General features: G+C 41.4%; 1 pseudogene; it reads left to right on the top strand.

Moving 5' to 3' along the window:
• The first annotated feature begins 23,830 nt into the window (after positions 1-23,830).
• LOC137500973 (large ribosomal subunit protein uL22-like) lies at positions 23,831-24,745 on the top strand (annotated as a pseudogene).
• The last annotated feature ends 837 nt before the right edge of the window (positions 24,746-25,582 follow it).

The following is a 25,582-nucleotide window of genomic DNA, read 5'->3' as shown; positions in this document are numbered from 1 at the left end:
GACTCTATCTTGTCCATTTAACACCACAATAATTTTTACACAGAGGGGCCGAACGCTGGTTTGAGCCTTTGACTAAACTGCCTGATGGGCATCCTTACTAGAAACCATTGTCTCAATTATTAAATAAAGGAAAATAAAGTCTGGACATCCTTAAATTCGGCTTCCATGCGAGACTACATGTACCATCATAATGATTCTTGATGGTCCAGACCTCGTAACACGAACTCTGGACTCTGGGTATAATTAAGGCAGTCCAATCGGTGTGTGCCACACAGTGGTTATACGGCATGGACCCTTAATTGAATCGATGTGACCTGCGGCTATACATGGACCGGCCTCTAAACTTCTAATTTACTTTAAAGTCATTGTGGATGATGACCGCAAGGAAAATAATGCTACAGTGGCATATGGGCCTAATCAAAGTCACTGAGGTTGATGACCCCATGACCACCCAAGTTCCTAAGCTGAAGGCTAAACACAATTAAATACACCTAACCCCAGCACATTTACTGCTCAATCAATTAAAGTCAAATAATGCAACAACAACAACAACAACGCTCACAATACTTTGTGGCAGTAAAATCCATTACCTTCGGATATGTCCCCTTAAACGTTACATTAACATTTAAATATTCCCAGAAAAATAAACTAAGATTTCCAGAATGCATCTCCAAGTTATTCGCTTGCTTTAAAGTTATTTCACAAGTACGGTTCCACTGAATTTAATAATTAAATGAATTAAAAATGATTTAATAGAATCTTAATGAACAACAAATTTTATCTCCGCGCACAAATGGTTTGTTTCACAAGTCCCTACTCAAATCCCGACGCAGTTATATTCAGTTCATGTTTAATGTTTAACGTCTATTGTTATTGTGCAGCTGGAAAAATGTATATCATTTGTTTCCAGTATCATGTCTTGTTTCATGACATCACCCTTTAATCTAATCTAATCCTAACCATTATTAATACTTGGATAACCCTAATAATCAAGTACAAACCAAAAGTGACTTGCCGTATAATATAAGCCGATTACGATGTCATATCTTGTCATAATATTTCATAAACTTTTTGTGCATCCCTCACAAACAAAACAATCATCACTACCACCACTCTATACTTTGGACAGGCCTGAAATTAGCTAACCTCGCTCATTATACTGTAACTTTAGGGTTTCAAATATACATTACAATCTCAATTAAACAAATTCACAGTATCTAATAACATACACGTTATTTCCGGAAGATATTTTCAACTAGTTCCTGCAATTAATGATCTCCGTTGCAAAGAATGCAGTTTCATTTTAACACGTAGCAAGCCCACAACCCCGTTAACCTCGAGCGGCGAACTCCGATCAGCTGGCGGCATTGAGCACAAATGACCCTCACCCTCTCTGTCAGTTTTAATATGAAACACATGTCTCTCGCCATGCTGGACTGGCTTCTACAAATGAACCCCTTTGACTTCGCAAAATAGAACAAAATACGATATTCTGACCAAACAAATATGCACATAGATTTTACTTTTAAATGTCCTACAATAATTGTACACGTCGCAAATTAATACCAGCGTGGATTCTCGCCCTCTACTTTCCATCCCAAATATATAAAATCTTCCTCGGGCTCACACCAAAGTCCCGGGTTCACAACAGGCTTCCAATCACCTGATTCACAAATCCTATCTCAACCCATACGTTAAATCTAACTCTTGCCTCAACTCGACGACTCTCACTGAGAAAAGGACTGGAATAAAAATCCTTACTAGAATCCACGCGCGTAATAACGCACCATACTTTAATAATGAACAACTTCGCATAAAATGATCTCGTATTTTAAAACTGGATTTTCACAAAAATGACTGACAAATTTTACTGTTATTATTGTCACTCAGACACGGTTTAAAAGGACATAGAATACGTTAAACTTCGTAACAAAATTCACCGATCTGCATTACTCAACACTACATACAGCGCTTCCATCCGATTGAAAATGGGTAACCACGGATCCCTTTTTGCACCAATTCCAACAAAATTCTAAGTGAAAATTTTACGTCGAACAAACATCTTAATTTGACATCACAAAATATAGGCAATAAAGTCACGGAAATGACGATGTACTTTGGACGTCATATCACTTCGAAACCCTCATTAGTAACTTTCTACAACATTACATGGTGCTCGCAATACTTTAAAAATTTATCCAAGCAGAAAATAAAACAAATGACCCTTTAGTCATATTCTGACATTCACAAAGAAACATATGGGTGACCAGCAGCGTCATAAATATCCGTTTCAAATACATATAAGTTTGACATCATAAAACAATATATAGTAGGCGGTAAGATGGCATGTCACCTACCTTAGGTCACGTCAGCGTTCATCTTTGGGCTCATCTCTCACCCTCTGACAGTTATTTAGCCATTATTACATTTTTGGCTGTACATGACATTTTTCTTCCTGTTTCCTAGAAATAAAGCATAAAAAAGAAATGTCCTTCACATGTCGTTTTTGTTGACCGCACTCGATTGATTGTTTTTATTACCCGCACACGAGTTACTTCCTTTACCACACAAAAATTTATAAATACTTCTTCGGTATCTTGACCGTCCTTTTTATACAATTACTTCTGCTCAAAACTATATCCACATGGAGTCAAGACCCCAGCCACATCGGTGAAAATCTGTTGGTTGGACTTAGTCTACTTCTTGTCGATCGATTTAAAGAACAGCCCAACCCTCTGTCTCCAGCCTCAACGATACAAATGCAGGGATTTCAACATAGCGTCCCTTCTTATTTACAGACAGTACCCCCCTCTCCACGCATTTTCCCTTTGCCGCCAAGAAAATTTGCGTAACTTGTCCGATTTAATTGAACTACATTTAAAAGAGTTGTTGATGTAACCACATACTTGCTACGTTGCTAGCGGTAGCGTTCCTGAACCTTTAAAATTTATTCTTATTAAATTAACTGGTTAAATGACCTCATTTCATAGGCACTATTTTTGTCGACTTAGCGCGGGTAAACTATACACGCACGTCCCTCTGAAATAATCCCCAGAAATGGCTTAGCAGTCTCAAATCCGTCTTACTAAAGACCAATTGTATTATAGATAAATACAGGACCCTCATTGTATTGCGTTCACCACTAATTCTTTCATTTAAATATATTTATTCAACCTAAACTTTCTTCTGTATCCTTCCACATTCGACACGTGCGGATTACGTCACATATTATCGCGTGGGAATGAAGGTAGCCACCTCCTTGCCACGTGTCACTTCCGTGATATCAAGAAATGTTCAAGCTCCTCACCACAACTGACATGGGGCCTCATGTAGTAACTTTCATACTTAAAGTTCTTAGGGCACAAAAGTCATGGGTTCATAACATTAAAAGTTTTACATCCCACTAACTACTTTGACAGTTTCCAGAGACTCCGATGTGGCGAAAGTTTGTCCTCCAGTTGTTCTTTTACGTGCCTCTAAATCCACCGCTCCGAGGCTAGTGTATTGCAGCACGTACAGATATAAGGGGTGTTCAACTGAGACATAGTATGACTCCATGGCTAATTGGTTAGCATGATGGCCTTTAGCGCAACGGTTCCCGGGATCGATTCCTGGCCGTGCCGCGAATTTTCACTTTCATTAGTTAATTCTTATGGCTTGGGGGCTGGGTGTTCGTACCGTCTTCTCATTAGAATTCTCATCATTACAGATGCACAGGTAGCCTCAACGGCGTCAACTAGAAAGACCTGCACCAGACCTCACCGGAGGTCACACGCCATTATTATAACTGAGACATGAACCGATATCTATGAACTTACACGGTTATGTATAGGATAACACACACTATTTCCAAGCGATAGCATATTGGTAGTTTGAGAGAGTCTACAGTTAATTACCCTCAGCGTTTCTTTATAGCGTCTATCTACAACTTTGGAGGCTGGTTGCTGGTTGAAACACACCTTAACAGCATCAGGAACCGCTTGATAGGTAATGAAAAGCTTAATCTTCAAGGATGATCCATAAGACCCTAGCGGAAAATGTACTGACTGTCCACTGTTGCGTTGACAGCGTAAAGTGCGTTTCCATCAAGCACAAGCACACTTCCTGACTGTTTTCACAGTCAAAGCACCTTATTTACACAATACTGGATTTATTTTTGGCTAGTTGCTTTACGTCGCACCGACACAGATAGGTCTTATGGCGACGATGGGACAGGAAAGAGCTAGGAGTGGGAAGGAGGCGGCCGTGGCCTTGATTAAGGTACAGCCCCAGCATTTGCCTGGTGTGAAAATGGGAAACCACGGAAAACCATTTTCAGGGCTGCCGACAGTGGGGTTCGAACCTACTATCTCCCGAATACTGGATACTGGCCGCACTTAAGCGACTGCAGCTATCGAGCTCGGTAATACTGGAATCACAAGACATTGTATTGTACCCGCTCAAAGCCTGAGTCCCAACCAGCATTTATCTCAGGGAGTGTTACGGTCCGAATCCATTGCAACTAATACTCAATAAAAAAATATTTTGAGATATAAGATCTCAAACTAAATGTAAGGGCGCCATCCAATCAGTACTACAGGGTTGAACGGGACACTCTAATCTTTAACTTTAAGGCTCATCATAAAACACCCAAATTAATAATATATATATTCAGATCAAAGGGAAATTATGAAGGCTCCATCCTAGGGATGGGGACGGATATTTAAACGGTCACCAAGGGTTTACTATTCTACAAGAACAAGAACCTGGAACTGTTTCCTTGCAAATGCTAAAGGAGCATTTTATTTAAGTAAACAAAATAATTTTTACACACAACAAAATCTGTTGACCCTTGATTTGCCGGTAATTTGGTAAATTATTCCTGACAAATGATTACATAATATTTATCACTTTTGACCACTCTTCCATTTGGGTGGTAGAACCGTTGATGTCTGAAGGTATCAGATTTACCTTCGTTAACACCATGACCATATTTGATCATGGACCAATCACCTGTTGGCTAAGTAGGCGCGATCACATGGACCATGTTATCGCCTCCACTTTGATTGAGATGAGACCAACCCGGGAAACTACAAACTCTCCCCGGGTTCCTAACCAAGATATGCTAATCGTTAGTTGAAGGAATACGACAAAGGGACTCTAACCTAATGGTCCAGATGTATGGATTTGCCTTCATTTTACACATATTAACTTAACTTATTATTTACAACCAATTGACATTATTACGTTAATTCGCCAGCTGACTTCCCTAGTATCATCCATCATCAGCATCCGAAATAATAAGAAAAATAAATAAAATAAAAAAATATTTTATCAAATATTATTATTATTATTGTTATTATTATTATTATTATTATTATTATTATTATTATTATTATTATTATTATTATTATTTGTGGAGATCATGATTATCGTAACCCGTAATCATCCTCGGAATAATATTTCAACTTTTCGCGATTTTTATTTTCATCTGAAATAAATAAAAGTAGCTTCTTTGATTATTCTTCTTCTCCTTCTTCAAATATTCTCATTATTATTATTTTTAGTTCACATCTCAAATTTTTCATTTAAACTCCCAACATCATTATTATGTCCAAAATATAAAAAAAGTAAAGTCTTCTTAAAAAATAGTAGTTTTTTATATATTTATTATTATTAATTTTAAAAAATTAATTTCGCCTGTTACAGGGTAGTCCACTCCTAATATGTTTAACGCAGAACCCCTTTTACAATTCCGATTTATTTTGGCACTAATCAATCCAGATATGATTTACTTGGAATATTATTATTATTATTATTATTATTATTATTATTATTATTATTATTATTATTATTATTATTATTATTATTATTATTATTATGCTTTCGAGAATCTTTATTTTGATTCCCCATCTTTATAATTTAGTCACATACGTTCTCTCCCAAACAGAAGTCACCAAGATCCGAATTCACATCGGTCGGGACATAATAGTGTTCGAACCCGCAACCTTATTTTCGTACTGCCGTTAATTCATGGAGACCATATGCTCCTAAGACAATTCTCAAATCCCATTACACCTCGCAGTTGAGCAAATACCTCCAATCTCCGCAAGTGTTAAATTATTCCTTACTTTTCCATTTTGAAGTCCATTTATCCATTGGAACTCTTCAAAACATTTTCACTAATTAACCCTCGGTGTGTGGACTCTATTCTGCCACTCAATACACCGGTATATAAATACAACCTCTATGTGGGCCTTAAGATCCATCTATTTCTTCATCAACATCAGTACAATTCACTTTCATTTCGGGCCGGATTTCTGTCCCACAAAACTCCAAATCTCAACTTTTGGCTCAAATCCCTCTGGATCTCAAACATAGCGTGACCATATTATAAAAGTGCCTATCTCGTTTCTACCAAAATTATTTATGATTATTATGGAGTCCAAAAACGTTAAATCAAAAATTAGTGTTAAAACCGGATTCACTGCACAAATTATAATTATTCACGGCACATGTGATCTCCACATTTAAATTACTTTAATTTGCAATCATTCTATCCAACTAGGCCCGTGCCTTTATTCTCAAAGATTATTATTAAACACGCCTTTACACATTACCAAATTTTAATGTACTACTTCGACACTTGTACAGATTATTATTATTTTGTCCACTGGCGAACTTCGCGATATTTACAAACAAATCAATGGACTTCATTCCGTCCCACAACAATTTAAATCACTTGGCAATCCTACCTCTGGATTATCTTAACAACATGCCTTAATATCTATAAAAGTTCCGATAACGGAAAAACACTTTGGAAGCATCTTTACGTGAAACGTGTTCCCTATCATATCAAACAACTCAAGCACTTGAATGAACAACTCAACCCTACTATACTCTATTTAATAATCAAAATTATGATGAGTGCTCGATCTAATCATGTACATATTAATTTGTCCCTTTGTCTATCTATCTTTGAATTTATACGAGCCGGAAACGGCTCGTTTCACAATCAACTTACCATGATAAAATAATATGATTTCCTCCCCCTAACGATAGCAATCTACAAATATTTTAAAAGGTTACTCATCTCTCCCATTGTAGTCTGCTAAAACCGGACGAGAAGCACAGGCCCCGTCCAGTCTTTAGCCCTGCATTCCACTGGTATTCATGCCAGCTTGAAGAATTAATCCTTGACCCTTTTCAACTTTACACATTTTGAATAAACACAAATAAATTAACTGTTGCACTTTGGAATAATTTCCGCCCTAAATTCTACTCACTAATTTTACACTCTCGGCCTTGTATCTAGCCCACTTAATGTAGACATACATTCTTCATTCCTTTCCCGGACACTAGGAACATGGGATACTTCGGGAAACCCCTTTACAACGGCCCGTGCGCGCACTCGATTTTCCCGTCTCACGTTCGTGTAGCTGACCAGGTATCAGTTTAGAATCGACTGTTTACTAGGTGACATAAACACTCGTGACCGTTCTCGCATAACGCACTTCTTAATCTGTTGGTAGAATCTCACACTCCGTAAGTTATGCTTTACTGAGTCCTGTCTATTTGAAACACTTCATACTAGTATACTGCTCAAGACTGTAATATGAGCTACATCACGTCATGAATCACTGTACTATGTAACAATATAATACTTCGAACCCTACTCCACGAGTAAGTACACACTCGCACCTCTGGCGTTATCACGGCTCGAACAAAATATCAGAAGTTGTCACGCACCCCTGGCGTGGTGACCGCTCGAACGCTTTGTCAAAAGTAGTAGCGCACCCCGGGCGAGCTATCAGCTCGAACACACTGTCAAAAGTAGTTACGCACCCCTGGCGTGGTATCCGCCCGAACGCTTTGTCAAAAGTAGTTGCCAGTCCTTGTCCACGACCTCACTTGTATCCCCTCTCTTCCGAGTTCACCGGAGTTCATCTTGGGACGCGCAGTCCCGATATCTTCATACGACACTTTGCGGTTTGGCCCATGGCTTTAATATATGATCCAATGATGTAATTATGTTCTCAAAGGCTCTATACCAATTCTCAACTATTATCGTTCGCTGGTAATGGATATATTCGCGAATTTAGCTGCCGTATCCCGGCTCGGGATTTCGCGCTCTTTTGTGGCTTCCTTTGCCTTCAGCCAATCAACGAATAGCGTCCATGAATTCTCAGAATTACACCAGGCAATCTCCCGCAATAATTAACTTTTTATAAGTTTTATGATATAGTAAGGCTCCTAAATTCCTCTTTGTTCTGAATTGATAATTCACTTCCTTCTATCAGTTTAATCCACGGAGTTAGCCTCGCTAGTGCTTCTTACAATACGAAGTTGTCGCCTTGCTTTGGTCAAGTGAATTTTTCCATTGGTCCACCTAAACCACGTGACCGGGAAGGCTCATATTTTTTTCTTCCAGTGCCAACCCCGCGTTCAACTCCCGCTAGTTACATGGAGATACCCTGCCATCATTTCTCAGAAATTTGCACCCGGCTCTCTGCGCTCTTGTCACTACCTATTCTGCTCGGGGCTATGAAAACCTTCCGCAACTAGTTAACAACTCGTGCCTTTCTCTTTCCCCCTCGTCACAATTTCTGAGAATTCTAATTCTGTCGTTCATTGTTTTTGTTAATCTCAATGGAGACAACAGTCTGTGGTATGGTGAAACCTGCCATCTTGGCCTGGCCTGCCCTTACTGTTTGTACAGTAAGATACTATTTATTCTGAAAATGAAACATATATTCCTCCATAACTAATTCTAATTGCATGACGCTTATCACACCCCCACCAGGGCGCAGTATTCATTAGAACGCGTCCTAACAATAAACACGAATGTTGTTCAACTTTTTTCGCTATTTACAGGACACCTCTTTCAAACTGACCATGCAGTGAAGCTACCTCTTGGCTGTGCCGTCATTTATTCGCAGTGTTGCAGAGCCACTCAGCTCAGCATGTAAATTCGTGAGACAGATTATTGAGGGAATTATTGGCTAAAGTAGAAAGTGACTGCATTGATCTGGATTTGCGACCCGTTACGCGGAAAGTGACCCTAAGTCGGCATTTGAACTTTCGCAGCAAAAGAGTATGGGGTATAAAAATTGCATTTCTTTGTTTTGAATTCTTGCTGTACCTATGTTTCTTCTTATCAAACTAAGTCACTCAGCAGTCCGAGTCTTCACCACTCGATGCCATAAAAAATTTAAACAATTGGTAAGAAAATTGGTGAAAGCAGTAATTCGTTTTGCTCAAAATACAGTTTGGTTGATAGCAACAGTCAATGATGAATTTTCTGAACTATTGTACCTAGAAGCATGAAATCGTTTTTAAATGCTCAGTATCTTATGCCAATTTCAGAACAAAAACTCAAGAATGAAAAGTCCGTCTTTAGAGCCCTTTCTGCGCAACGGATCACATTTAGGGCTGTCACCTCATTGACAGATTCCCTATCAGTTGTTTACATAGTATTTTCTTAAATTGATTTTAAAGTTTAAAATCTTTCGAACATCTATTTCCCTTGATAAATTATTCCAGTCTCTAATTCCACTTCTAATGAACGAATATTTTCTGCAATTTGTCCTCTTGACTTCCAACTTTGTCTTCATATAATGATTTTTCCTACTTTTGAAATCTACAATCAAGCTTATTCTTCTACTAATGTCATTCCACACCACTTCTTCGCTCACAGATCGAAACATATTCTTCAGTCGAGCAGCTCTTCTCCTTACTCCAAAGTCCTCCCAGCCTAAAAATTGTAACATTTTTGTATCACTATACTTTTGTCAGAAATCATGCAGAACAAATAGTGCTGCTTCCCTTGGGATATTTCCCGTTCTCGAATCAATTACTGTAATCCTGGTGAGGATTGGGGTCTTACGAGTGACTTGCACACCCTCTCTTTTCCATCGTTACTAAAAATCCAAAATAACCTCATAACTATATGAAGAGTTCCGTAACTTATATTCAATCCTGATAATGAGATTATCTTTCTTTTCATTAAACTTAATTAGTGATTATAGAAACTGGTAAGTTGTGAGTCCCGGGTGAAGGTATTAAGAAAAGTGTTGTAGGGCTTCATTGACATTTTTGGAGCCACGTTTCCATAGGTCCCGGGGGACCAGTGGTGATTATAGCCAGTCGACCGTTTAGGCCTTGAGTGCTATTTCTTAAATTAGAATAATAGTGGCATAACGGGTTGAAAGGGGTGTGGATTTTGAGTAAGGGATCGAACTGGGCCAGAATATGGCCTGGGCCCCGAGGGGGCGAAGGGGGGGTGCCCTTAATAGGGCAGTGGTTGGAGGGGGACGTTGGAACTCTAATACAAGAGGCCAACGGAGAAAGTGGGGCAGCATCAGGTGGATGGTCACCCATCCAATGAGTGACCATTCCCAATGTTGCTTCATAATTGGATATGAGAAGTGAGCCTAATTAAAGGAGGAACATTAGGGAAGTCCGAAAGAATGCAGGTGGAGCAGGGGGTAAGATGAGGAGTTAATACTTGGTTCAGGGCGGTGTGCGAACTGGGGGGGGGAATTAGCTAATAATTAGCTGGCGGCTTGGCATGGGCTGGTTAGTATACTCATAGCCTACTTATTGAGAGACCGCAAGCTATATGATTGCTGTAACCGAAAGAGTTCACTGCACTGCTTGGTTTACTTATCTGCAAGCTTGCATGCGGGAGGTGGTGGGTTCAAATCCCATCGTTTTCAACCCTGACAGTCAGCATCATCATCGGTTTGCCCTTCCAGCGAGCCGCGTAGGGTGTTTGAAAACGAGCGTTTTTCAAAGCTACCTATTCAAAAAGATTTTGTTGTTCATGACAGATTCCCATTTCCATCCTCTTCTCTCCACGTCTTCCCTCAGTTGGTATATCCTTCTTAGTCTTCCAGCTGGGCATCTGCCTGATATTCTCTTTTCAAAATGAGCGCATGGCAACCTTGTACTATTCATTCGTATAACATGCCCAAACCATTTAAGTCTAGATGACCTCAGCCTTTCCTCCATCGATTAATTTAGACCTTGGTTCGATCGGATCTCATCATTTTTCGCGTAATCAAGTCGTGTCTTGGAGGGCAGTTCTAAGAAATTTCATTTCACCTGCTTGAATCATACTACAATCCTTTGATGTTAGTGTGCAAGTTTCCAGAGAATATATAAGGATGGGAATGAAATATGACTTGTACAGGATCATTTTTGTTCTTTGTGGGACCTTCTCATCCCATAGTAGGTGTCTAACGATGATGTGAAAGTTAGAGTCTTTGGTTACTCTGACAGCGTTTCCCCTATTTACATACCAATAAAATGCTGGGTATGTATCCCATTTAAGGCCTTGATCACTTCCTTCCCAATCCTTCCCTATCCATCCTTGCGCCATCGAAAACGTTTCATGGTTAATGCGACGTTAAAGCGCTGACAAAATAATAAGTTATTGCAGTAAATTGTAAACTGATGAGATCATTCGCCAGAACAATCAACGTTGTTTATGACCCAAGAGCGGCACTTACAATAGATTCACTGAAAAATTAAATAATCTGTTTTCTGGGCATAATTTCCGTACTTATGACTTCCTTTAAGACTATAACACAGTTGTTTGTCCAACCCTTGTCCCGTTTCCCTACGGGGTCGGGTATGAGGTGAGATGAATTTGTCGTGGCGGTTTTTTATGACGTCAACCTCATCAGAGGAGTTAATGGGAGATGAAATGAATGACGTGATATATGATAGTAGGGAGAGGGTGAAACCCGGTGCCGGCACATAGCCTACTCCTGTCGAATAGCACCAAGGGGTCTGCTCAAGGCTTAACGTCCCCATCCGACGGACGAATCACCATCAACAGCGTCATATGCCCTCACTCCATATGAGCACTGCGGAGAGGTATGGAATTTAATCCAGGCTTTTGGCACGCAATCTAGTGATTAGAAATTGTATACCACCACCTCCCCTACCCTGCCGGCCAACATTCTGATGGTGAAAATTTTTTCGACCAACGGGACTCGAACCGGCTAACCTCGGTGTTAGACCGTTTTAGACTTCAGCGCCTTAACGATCATGGCCACCAGGCGGGCTTAAGACTATAATACAGTGAAGGGCTCTAATAGAGTGAGTTTCATCGGTTGTCCGTCAGGTGCGCCCAGCTTATCTGCCTCCTGTTGACTCATCACTTTCCGCTGCACAGCGTAGCGACTGCACGGGAATGCGCGCACTTCGCAGTTCAGGCCCGTGCTTAGAACCCGTATTACGTGTTGATCTGTCGCTCCAGCTGTTCTCGAGTTGTGAAGTGTTACTTTGGGTATAATTCTCATAATGCCTCCACATGTGTACACGGTAGAGGAAAGGGTATTTATGTACGACAATAATGTGAGAAACAGAGCCTTGCAGGGTAGTTGTTAGGTGATTTGTAACACAATTTCCAGGTGTACGTCTCCACATTGAGAGACCATGCGGAAACTCGTAAACAAATTGAGAGGAACTGGTTCTTTACTCGATAAGAAGCGAAGTGTTAAGAAACGTGTATTTAACGAGGAAAAAAAATGAAATCGCAGAAAGATTAGAACATACGCCCTCAAAATCCCTAAGACAACCTTGACAAGAAGCTACGAGAATGTTAAAACAATCAATCACTACTGATCTGCATTTAGGGCAGTCGCCCAGGTGGCAGATTCCCTATCTGTTGTTTTCCTAAGCTTTTCTTAATGATAAAGTACAACACTCAATTTGAATTCTTGCTGTGCCTATGTTTCTTCTTGTCAAACTAAGTCACTCAGCAATCCGAGTCTTCACCACTCGATGTGATGGAAATTTTAAACAATTGGTAATAACATTGGAGGAAGCTATAATTCGTTTTCCTCAAAATATAGTTTGGTTGCCATAAGGTACAGGTTATTTTTAGAGCCTTGCACGGATACGGTTATCCGCGGATGTGTTAGGCCTACTGTCTTGGCGGATACAAACTGTATGGCAATGCGGATAATTTTGCTGATATTTTCTAAATAATGACGTTTAGTGGTTTTCACTCAGGTATACTCTTGTTTCTGCTTGCGGTTAGGTGATCCTTGACAGTGGTATGGGAAAATGCTGATATATAAAGAGCCTTGAGACCATAAAGCCGTAAATCTGACCTAAGTTTACCTGTCTCCTGCCCGCAATTAATGGACGGAAGGGACAAAATTCAATACGTCGGTAGTTGTCGCAAGAGAAAATCCCTCATAAACCTGCGAGTGTAGGAGTTGTGGCGCCAGGTATCAGACCTATTGTACTATGTTAACAGATCTAACCGTTTCAATACCTTGGGTGTAATATGTATGTATGTTCAGTCCGTCAGCGATGCCGCTGGTGGGATCCTCAACAGCTCTGCCATCAGCTGTCATAGATGGCCTAGGCATTACTGAAGAGGCGTACAAGGGAAATGAGAAGTGAGGTAGTTTCCCGTTGCTTTCCTCACCGAGCCAGAGTTGCTATTACATATCATTCTGCCAAGCCCACTGAAATGCATACACCAACCGACCCTATGAGCAACATTTTCACACCATTCATAGCAGGGACTGGCTGCATAAGGATTGGCATTACTAGCATCGCTCATACCTCAGTCACTTTCATATTGTCCAAGCCAAGGATAAGACAGAGACAGATCTATGAAAGTAAGAAAAATGCTCTAGCCCATACCAGAAGACAAAGTGCACTGTAAACACTAGGTCCTGCCAGCAAAGGCATTGGGTGTAAAATACTGTATTTAAATATTTAAATTATCCGCGAATAACGATTTTGCGGATGCGGATAACCATTCGCAAATGCGAATGCGGATGCAGATATTATTTTGTATATCCGCGCAGGGCTCTAGTTTTCTTCATAATTCTTTATTCTGATTTCTTTAATTTTAATAATTATCTCATGTCATGCATGGATAAAATGAGCGTAGTGTTGTCGTTGTTGCTATGCCGCGGAGCGGGGAGTGATGAGTCAACGGTAAGCAGGCCAACCAATGAGAGATACCCACTGTAGTTGACGTTGAACATATGTAGAGACCTGCGCAGATATACAAAATGATATGCACATCCAGACTGCATCCGCACTTCCTTCATCCCCACATGGTTATCCGCATCCACAAATGGTTATCCGCGGATATTATAAATATTTAACTACAGCATATTATTCCCAAGATATTGAAACGGGTAGATCTCTTAACATAATACGATTGACCTGCCACCTTGCACCAGAACCCCTACAGTCACAGGTTTCTGAGAATTTTCTCTTGCAACAGCTACTGACGTATTGACCTTTGTTTCTTCCCTCCACTAATTGCGGGCAAAAGCCAGTTAGGCTTGGGTCAGAGTTACGGCTTTATGGTCTCAAGGCTCTATATATTGTGCCCTATAATGTTTTTGATTCCCGTCAGGCAAATGCCGAATTCCAAACAAGAACATTATAGTGACCAATACATCCAAGAAAAGATGTATGTACGGCACATGTCTTACCTTACAGCCGTATCCACAGTCCGCAGCTCAGTAGAACATGAATCAGGGTATCTGGGTAGAAAATGAGGGCATAAAAGATAACTTAGGTGGATACGAAATGATGCAGGGTAAGTGAAAAATCCTACCAAAAAAAATCTCTAACAGTAAACATCGCTGCATTCAAAGTTTTACAATCAGGGATTTATTACATAAAAATACTATTTACAAATATAAGAGCTTTCAAATGTGACAGGGGTAAAGATAAGGTTGAGCCGATGGTTACCAGTTCACTGCCTTCACGAAACAGCTTTGCTGTAACACGCATGGTACAATTGTGTAAGTAATGAAATAAAGAGAAAATGGATGTCTGCTGAAATACGTAATTTCCACATCATAAAATTTTATTATGCCTCGTACCATCGAACCCCGGTGCAAACAAATATAAACACATAATGTACAGTGCCCTGACCCGGTCTCGATCCCTGGTCCAATGAAGAGCAAGGCGTTGAATAATCATATACAAAAAATACAATATAAAAAGGAACACAACCATCTTGTCCAGGGGTCAACATAAAACGGGCAAGCGTTAAAATAAATCAGAACAAACAGAACTAAAATCTCTCCCTGCGTCAAAACATCAAGGTCGTCCTTTCCCCTCTACACACTCGACAAGCTGCAGACAGCAATATAACCTAGTTTCAAGACTGTGACGTCAGACACAACAACCCTCGCCAGCGGTGCACTAGACAGGCGGCTGCCCACACAGTTTATGAGCTCAGCTGACTGACTTGTAGGCTGAGTGCAAGGAAACTTCGCTACTCAATGTATCTCGCATAATCTGGCTGCTAAAGCGCTCTCTTAAATACCCATGGGCTACACGCCCTCATCTCAATACCACAAGCAATACAACAAATCTCATTTCCACCTCCAATGGGCTCATCCTTAATAATAATACAAAGGCACACTTCAGTAAGCTATCATCACATAGCCATAATAAGGCACCTCATATGCATCTAATACACTCTTAATCTGTGCTGGGGCTCTCTCATATCAATTCATACAGTCAGCTACATGCATAATGCCCAAATCTCTCAAACACACGGACATGCCCACCCTGTCGGATAAGCTAGGTGAGTTACGGGGTAAATCCTGATCTCAAATACACAACCTACGTCTGTAGAGACATATGCCTAAACACTACACTATAAACAGTGCCTGTCGGTCAGACTTACCTAACATGACCAAGGGAGTTCGACCTGACCCATGAAGATTACACGTACACTAATATAATACTATCGAAATGAAATATAATCACACCAACAAGGAATATACAACCTACTACCACCGAGCTCGATAGCTGCAGTCGCTTAAGTGAGGCCAGTATCCAGTAATCGGGAGATCGTGGGTTCGAACACCACTGTCGGCAGCCCTGAAGATGGTTTTCCGTGGTTTCCCATTTTCACACCAGGCAAATGCCGGGGCTGTACCTTAATTAAGGCCACGGCCACTTCCTTCCACTTCCTTCCACTTCCTAGGCCTTTCCCATCCCATCGTCGCCATAAGACATATCTGTGTCGGTGCGACGTAAAAGCAAATAGCAAAAAAAAAAAAAAACCCTACTACCTACACTTTCGAGCTTGAGGCCTAGCTATTTATTACCAAGAATTTTCCTACCATAAACTAACCTGTTGGCTGACGGCCCCCCTGTTCCTATCTAAATTTAAATGACATGCTTGAAACAGAATTGGAAAGCTCTGACCTTATATGATTGATGACATGACAGAGCGGCCCTTCCTGTGGACCACTGAATTTACCACATCATGACAAACTGCGACGCTTGCAGCAGATACCGGCGGACGACTGGAGACATTCTATCTAGCGTGAATCCTTCTTGCAGCTCCTTAGATGGTTGGAAGATGTCCCCTTCGACGTCGCGCTGATCAGGTACGCCCCACGTTCCTGGATCGATTCCCGATGTCGTGCCGGCTTCAGCTCCCGTTGTGGCTTCCTCGTAATGATTATGTAGAAGCTCGTACTGGCTTGATGCAGAGGTAATCTCTTCAGGATTCAGTAGTGCTAGTTGTATGTGCAGCTCGAAGATAAAACGTTGTTCTCCGTGCCGACTCGCAGCATGACGACTTCGTTCAAGCAGCCTTACGGTCAGAGAATGAGGCTGACGTGCCAGGCGGACCTGCATTTATAATCAGGTTGGCGTAGCCACGCCGCTTGATCGCGTGTAGGATGCGCGCGCCCGCGACTCTAAGTTTTCCCGCACAAAGCACGTCAAGTACCCTACTTAACGAATGCATTTATGATTAGAGCCATGTTGCATATCAAAATTTAGCATAAATTATGCAGGTTGCAATTCTTGTATCAGATCCAATGCATCTCTTTCGTAACCAGAGATATTAATTTAATTCTTTCTTCCCTCCGAAGGTTAGTTTGCCACGATCCGGGGAGCGTCCCCAATCTCCATTAAGAGGCTTGGCTTGGGCCATAAATCCCTTTAATGAGTATCTGGAAATTTTCATAATGATGCTCTAGCTCTCTTTCCACGAGAACGCTTCTTCTGGAATCTTTTATGAAATAAATTATAAGACAATGACTTCCTAGGTGGCCTCAGGTAATCCCAATATCTAATACTAAAATGTATACTATTGGTCCATGAACTGTATGGTTCAATATCACCATTCTCCCATTCCAATATCAAGGGTCGTCTAACCACAAGAAAAAGTAGGAGTTTGCCTGAGTGAAAATCAATAAATATCATTTAGAAATGATCAGCAAAATTATCCGCACTGCCATACAGTTTTCATCCGCCAAGACACTAACTTCGCGGATATCCGCTGATAAAACCTTGAAATTTTGAATCTTGAAATTTCGAAACATGATACGTGATTAGAATATTCTCTAGTTCATCAACAATCCGGTCAAGATTCGATTCTCGGCCAAAGAATGTGGCATTTTTGAAAGGACAAATAATTTCCCTGTTGTTCGAATTCGGATCTTACATAAACTCAAGATCGTGGGCTAACACTATGATCACGATATTATCATGTCACGCGAAACTACACTTTTGCTTGCGGTGATTTCCAAACCCTATCCTAGCTTGATATTTGGAATTTGCAGTCACGTGGTATAGGGTAGCAGGGCCTATTACCTGTTTGTTTAAAGTGCGATTTCCAACTCATTCAAAACATTTTAATTCGGGATTGATAGCTGGAACGGGGATCACTCAGCGTCAGGATACCAAATGATGAATTGACTGATGTGAGTGGCAGTGCACAAGGTTACTAAGGCCAAGCTGTGTTCTCACGCTGTCAACATGATACTCCAATATAATCAGGTTATTTGGCTAGATAGCAATCAACGTGGCAGGCCCGGCCGGCTTTTACGTACGGCAGATTTTTCTAGTTCGCTATTAGGAACTGAGTAGCACTGCAGAATGAAACTCAGTCCAGGTTGGCAGATCGCCCCGCTGTTGGAAGTAAGTCCTCCGACAATATGGCCAGAATGCGAAAGATGATATCCCTGTGCCTACCGTCCTCATAACCTTTTTGGTAGTATTTTCATTGCGTGCTCTAAATTAGGGCAATTCTGAGATAATTTTTTAATTAAAATAAATATAAAGTTGCGTATCTTCCGTTGTTTTTAATGGAAATCTCTAATTACAAGAGTCCACACGAAGCACGCAGCGCCATGAAAAAATGTTGCGGTTTGTTGTTAAACTCAGAGAGATTTTACCTCCCTTCAAAAATAAACTGAGAAAAGAAACTTCATGGTTTTCTAGAAACAGATTAATTACATTAATAATAATAATAATAATAATAATAATAATAATAATAATAATAATAATAATAATAATACAGAAGTTCTCCACAGGGGTCCCAGGGGCTCACACACTAATGATTGTTGCGTCGTAATCACGTAGGTTTTGCTCAGTCCATCAATATTCTGCTATACACTCCTCCCTTTGATTTAATTTGAGGCACTGTCCGGCTCCATGGCTACATGGTTAGTGTGCTGGCCTTTGGTCACAACGGTCTCAGGTTCGATTCCCGGCAGGGTCGGAAATTTTAACCATAATTGGTTAATTCCGCTGGCACGGGGACTGGGTGTATGTGTCGTCTTCCTCATTATTTCACCCCCATCACGACGCTCAGATGGCCTGCGGGCGTCAAATCAAATGACCTGCATCTGACGAGCCGAACTTGTCCTCCCGGCGCTAAAAGCCATACGCCATTTCATTTCATTTCATTTCATTTGAGGCACTCAAGTAGTGAAATTCCATAGTACTGCTGGTAAAATATACATTGCTTTGGAAATAATGAAATGAAAAAGTCCGCCTCTGTGGTGTAGTGGTTAGCGTGATTAGCTGCCACCCCCGGAGGTCCGGGTTCGATTCCCGGCTCTGCCACGAAATTTGAAAAGTGGTACGAGGGCTGGAACGGGGTCCACTCAGAATCGGGAAGTCAAATGAGTAGAGGCAGGTTCGATTCCCATCTCAGCCATCCTAGAAGTGGTTTTCCGTGGTTTCCCACTTCTCCTTCAGACAAATGCCGGGATGGTACCTAATTTAAGGCCACGGCCTGTCCCATCCAATCTTCCCATCCCTTCACAAGGCCCCTGTTCAGCATAGCAGGTGAGGCCGCCTGGGCGAGGTACTAGTCATTCTCCCCAGTTGTATCCCCGACCCAAAGTCTGAATCTCCAGGACACTGCCCTTGAGGCGGTAGGGGTGGGATCCCTCGCTGAATCCGAGGGGAAAACCGATCCTGGAGGGTAAACAGATTACGAACGAACCAACGAAATGAAAAAAATCAGACATACGTTCTTATTTAAATACATGCTCTTTTACCTATTAAATATTCAAAAATAAATCATGGACTTGTTTCACTTTATTTATTTATTTATTTATTTATTTATTTATTTATTTATTTATTTATTTGTTTAATTTATTTATTTATTTATTGACATAAATATGTCTTTGAGTTTTGGTGAGGAGGAGGGGGTCATCAAAGAGCTGCACAGACCATGGATCTACATCATTCACATCATAACCTGCACGGTTGCTAGGTAACATAGCGTCACACGTTTCACTGAAAGACACATTTATGATCATTTGATTTTGACAAAGGGAAAATTAAACTTTTCAATACATGTACTGATTTTCGAATGTAGATTCAGGAAACCGGTTATAGACTGAATGCTGTGTGCTGATATAGACCGTAATTTAAAAAAAATCATATTATAACCGTAGGTACAGTTTTAGAAAAATGACTTAATTATTTTAATATTACTGTATCTCATATTTTAGGTATCCTTAACTGTTGAAATTATTTCATATTAACATACCATGAATGTAATGGATTTTGAACATATCGCATTAAGAAGAGGAGAAGAATAAATTTATTTATTTATTTATTTATTTATTTATTTATTTATTTAATTATTTATTTATTTATTTATTTATTAGTGCCTTGTTCAGTGGTGAAGTTAAGGCTCTAGGATCTCTCTTACACTTAACCAAGTTGTGTTTACGATCTAAAATAATACACTGACTGACAGAGCAAATGCAACACCAAGAAGGAGTGGTCAGAACTTTATGCCAATTGCAGGGTAGACTGACGTCACTGAGGTATGCTCATGATGTGAAATGCGCCGCTGTGCTGCGCACGTAGCGAACGATAAATGGGACACGGCGTTGGCGAATGGCCCACTTCGTACCGTGATTTCTCAGCCGACAGTCATTGTAGCACGTGTTGTCGTGTGCCACAGGACACGTGTATAGCTAAGAATGCCAGGCCGCCGTCAACGGAGGCATTTCCAGCAGACAGACGACTTTACGAGGGGTATGGTGATCGGGCTGAGAAGGGCAGGTTGGTCGCTTCGTCAAATCGCAGCCGATACCCATAGGGATGTGTCCACGGTGCAGCGCCTGTGGCGAAGATGGTCGGCGCAGGGACATGTGGCACGTGCGAGGGGTCCAGGCGCAGCCCGAGTGACGTCAGCACGCGAGGATCGGCGCATCCGCCGCCAAGCGGTGGCAGCCCCGCACGCCACGTCAACCGCCATTCTTCAGCATGTGCAAGACACCCTGGCTGTTCCAATATCGACCAGAACAATTTCCCGTCGATTGGTTGAAGGAGGCCTGCACTCCCGGCGTCCGCTCAGAAGACTACCATTGACTCCACAGCATAGACGTGCACGCCTGGCATGGTACCGGGCTAGAGCGACTTGGATGAGGGAATGGCGGAACGTCGTGTTCTCCGATGAGTCACGCTTCTGTTCTGTCAGTGATAGTCACCGCAGACGAGTGTGACGTCGGCGTGGAGAAAGGTCAAATCCGGCAGTAACTGTGGAGCACCCTACCGCTAGACAACGCGGCATCATGGTTCGGGGCGATATTGCATAAGATTCCACGTCACCTCTAGTGCGTATTCAAGGCACGTTAAATGCCCACCGCTACGTGCAGCATGTGCTGCGGCCGGTGGCACTCCCGTACCTTCAGGGGCTGCCCAATGCTCTGTTTCAGCAGGATAATGCCCGCCCACACACTGCTCGCATCCCCCAACAGGCTCTACGAGGTGTACAGATGCTTCCATGGCCAGCGTACTCTCCGGATCTCTCACCAATCGAACACGTGTGGGATCTCATTGGACGCCGTTTGCAAACTCTGCCCCAGCCTCGTACGGACGACCAACTGTGGCAAATGGTTGACAGAAAATGGAGAACCATCCCTCAGGACACCATCCGCACTCTTATTGACTCTGTACCTCGACGTGTTTCTGCGTGCATCGCCGCTCGCGGTGGTCCTACATCCTACTGAGTCGATGTCGTGCGCATTGTGTAACCTGCATATCGGTTTGAAATGAACATCAATTATTCGCTCGTGCCGTCTCTGTTTTTTCCCCAACTTTCATACCTTTCGAACCACTCCTTCTTGGTGTTGCATTTGCTCTGTCAGTCAGTGTATAATTTCTAAATTAAAATACATTTAAGAGAATTGAAATGAACTTAAATGAATAAACAACTAAATTAGTCTTTAAAACAGACCTAGTCCGACTCTGTGGTGTAGTGGTTAGTGCGATTAGCTGCCACCCCCGGAGGCCCGGGTTCGATTCCCGGCTCTGCCACGAAATTTGGAAAGTGGTACGAGGGCTGGAACGAGGTCCACTCAGTCTCGGGAAGTCAAATGAGTAGAGTTGGGTTCGATTCCCACCTCAGCCATACTGGAAGTGGATTTCCGTGGTTTCCCACTTCTCCTCCAGGGAAATGTCGGGAGGGTACCTAACGTAAGACCACGGCCGCTTCCTTCCTACTTCCTTGACTATCCCTTCCAATTTTCCCATCTCCCCACAAGGCCCCTGTTCAGCATAGCAGGTGAGGCCACCTGGGCGAGGTTCTGGTCATCCTCCCTAGTTGTATTCCCCGACCCAGTGTCTGAAGCTCCAGGACACTGCCTTTGAGGCGGTAGAGATGGGATCCCTCGCTGAGTCCGAGGGAAAAACCAACCCTGGAGGGTAAACAGATTAAGAAGAAGAAGCAAAAGAAAACACACATAACTGTTCTTAATTACTAGCTGCCTACCCCGGGTTCGCTCGGTCCAATGATTGGCTCAAGCTTTTCTGAAGTCCCTTGTCTTATAAAATAGCACATATTTTATCAAACTATATTATGAAGACTTCAAAATAATACGTCACAGGGCCACATGGAAATAATTGAAAAAGGAGTGAGCTAACAGGGGGGAAAATATCCAAACAGGCTGGGGGAATGAATTACGACAACACAGAATAAATCTCCATTAATGGGTATGATGAATGAAAGTTAGTTTAATGAGCAGTATGAAACTGTGATGGATCACAAAAGCACGTCTGATCGTATTACTGTAAATGAGACAACCGCCGACTTCTGCTATAAAGGCAATGAACTGCGACGACACACAATAAAGCTCATATATATATTTACATTAATGTTTATTATTTCTTACTTAAGTTTCTTGGACTGTGATGATGTTTGGTATGACATACTATTTGATATTAGGCGAAGAGAGTCTAGGCCTTGACTTCGACCACGTTTTGTTGAGGATAGTCCTTCTATTTCTTGGCCTTGCAAATAGCAAAAGCATCACTTTGGCGCTATGGTAATAAGAGTATGGAATGTGAATCCAATAACCGCGAGTATCTCGGCAGAATAACGCTAGTAAACAATCGGCTTTGTAAATTGTGAAAACAGTTTGGCACTATCCACAATCTTTTTGCTCATAAGAGTATGGAAATGTGGTTCTGGAAACTATAAGTATCTCGCAGAGTCAGAGTTTAAAATGTTTAAACAGAATCTCTCCTTGGGCTTGCCTGCACTCACGCTCGTGTCTACTTCGAACACCAGACCTGTATTCTAGAACCCTTGAACAGACGTTGCCATGGTTACGGCCGGTCATTTCTTCATCCGGTTCCTGCAGTGGAGTAGTGTGGTGCCAATATCTGTAAAGCGGTTCGTTTTGGAGCCTTAAAACGTAGCTTTCGGTGTCCTATAGGGAGTTTTGCTCATCGCATCGTGAGGCTTAAAATGAGCTTTGTCTCATCCTTGTACGACAAATTCAATATTTAAACTCTATTAGCCTGTTCTAATGTCCCAAAGTACCCAAATCTCAGTTCTCACGGGAACCCCTTGATATTTCGGGATGACACATAGCCTATGTTACCCGGAATTATATTGTCTTTCAAAGGGTAAAAGGCATTTCAAAATCGGTCCAGTAGTTTCTGAGTTTATCCGTTACAAAGCCAAAAACCCATAGTCTTTCTTTATATATGAATATAGATAACAGGGTAATGTAATAAAGATCATCGTGCATATGTGAAATTAAAAAATTACAATGTTACACAATAATTTAACTAGAAACTGAAATAAATAACCATATTATGTGCATGATCCTAATAAATTATAAGAATGAAATATAAAATCAAAGCACCTAATAATAATAGTAAAGTATTTCACATGATCATACTGTCAGCGTATATACCGTATAAGTGGCCATTCACCGATCTTTGATGTGAGTTTTCATTCGGGTGTAGTGTGCTCGAATCCCACTGTTGGCAAAATTCTGAAGTTCTTTCTCCGTGGTCTTCCATGTTCATACGATTAAAATGCTGGGACTTCCTCCCCAGCCCTATCCCTTTCCTATCCATAATTGTAATAAGACCAGTATGTGTCGGTATGGTGTAAAACGAAAAGCTAAAAAATATATTGATTACTTCCAGAAGTTCCAGTAGTGAAAATTTATGTTTCAGAATGCAAATGTCGGAATCAGTTTTTCATACAGCAAGCTTGTAATTGGAACCCTACGGCTTCGGACCACCCATCGCTCTGTTGAGAGGTTAGATTGACCGAATCATGGGGCGATATTCGCACGAGCCTGATAATGCAACGAAATCGTGCAAGGCGAGGGGGTTCGAATCTACGAGTTCATTTCAAGAATACAAGAGAAACAGCAATGGCTCTCAGAGGAATGACCTTGAGGCGAGCTGTGCGCTATTTGAAGAATGTTGTTGAACACAGAGAATGTGTTCCGTTCCGTCGTTTCAATGGTGGTGTGCCCGACTCGTTGGCTGAACGGTCAGCGTACTGGCCTTCGGTTCAGAGGGTCCCGGGTTCGATTCCCGGCCGGGTCGGGGATTTTAACCTTAATTGGTTAATTCCAATGGCACGGGGGCTGGGTGTATGTGTTGTCTTCATCAACATTTCCTCCTCATCATGACGCGCAGGTCGCCTACGGGAGTCAAATAAAAAGACCTGCATCTGGCGAGCCGAACCCGTCCTGGGATATCCCGGCACTAAAAGCCATACGACATTTCAATGGTGGTGTGGGACGATATGCTCAGGCTAAGCAGTGGGGCACAACACAGGGTCGCTGGCCAAAAAAAAATCGGCTGAATTCTTGCTTCAACTTTTGAAGAACGCTGAATCTAGTGCAGAGTACAAGAGGCTTGATGTTGATCGTCTTGTAATTGATCACATTCAGGTGAATCGTGCTCCATGCATGAGGAGGAGAACTTAGAGAGCCCACGGTCGCATTAATCCTTACATGAGTTCCCCGTGCCACATTGAAGTTGTTCTAACTGAGAAAGAAGAGGTGGTGGCTAAAGCAGCAGAAGAGGAACCTACCAAGGAAAAGGTATCCAAGAAGAAGTTAGCTAGGCAGAAGGAGAAGACGATACGGGATTAAGTTAAGAACTTGCATATTGTAAATGAATGGACATTAAATAAAAGTGATGCTTCGGAAGAGGCTTTTTCAAAAAAAAAAAAAAATGTTTTGAAGGGTATGGAGTAAAAAACTTCTACATCAGCATTTTAGAAACATAAAACGAGGAAAGAAATGGCCAAGTACCTTAATCCTGATATTGCATAATACGCCGCGTTTCCGTGTATCCAAGTAAACGTCAGTGGTGCTATTTGAGGATCGAACAACTCATGGGCTGATAACGTTACTGACAGATGTTACAGTAACTCATTTTTATTTTTCTCTCCATAGAATAGGTAAATACACCCTTAAACTGCTAATACACTATCTACCGTAAGATAAGTCCAAAATATTTGTCTTTGTTCTTTTAGAATTGCTGCATTAACAGCAATCACCTTGTCAGACATGCACTCGTCTAGTTTGTACAGGACATCTACTGAAATGTACCGGCATTCCTCTTGCAACATATCAGACAGTTGGACAATGGTAGTAGGCCAAATATCCTGAGACCTTACCACCTGACCCAATTCGTTCCAAAGTTGTGCGATAAGTTCATATAGTGTTGTAACCAAGGTTGAGATTTACAAAACACAACTTTATTATTCGCTTCAAATGCAAAATACACTATTTACACAAATAAAACTGAAATTTAACTTGAAGCAAAATGAATTAGGAATCTTGAGAAAGAGTCTAGCTGTTGTACACTATATACAAGTTTGCAGTATTTACATCCACTTCTATCTTGAAAAGATAGTCCTTGATATATGAAAAGTCGATAGTCGAAAACTATCAGAAGTACTGACATAAATGTTTTGGAAAGTCCTTCCTTGCTGAGTTCATAAAAGCAAGTTCAATGTTGGAAGAATTCTTACTTGGCGAAACCAAGGGAGCTTGCATTAATTAGG

This window comes from Anabrus simplex, chromosome 5 (assembly GCF_040414725.1).
Source record: "Anabrus simplex isolate iqAnaSimp1 chromosome 5, ASM4041472v1, whole genome shotgun sequence".
Taxonomy (NCBI): Eukaryota; Metazoa; Arthropoda; class Insecta; order Orthoptera; family Tettigoniidae; genus Anabrus; species Anabrus simplex.
Note: the sequence above shows the minus strand (reverse complement) of the source record. Positions and strands in the feature narration are given on the sequence as shown.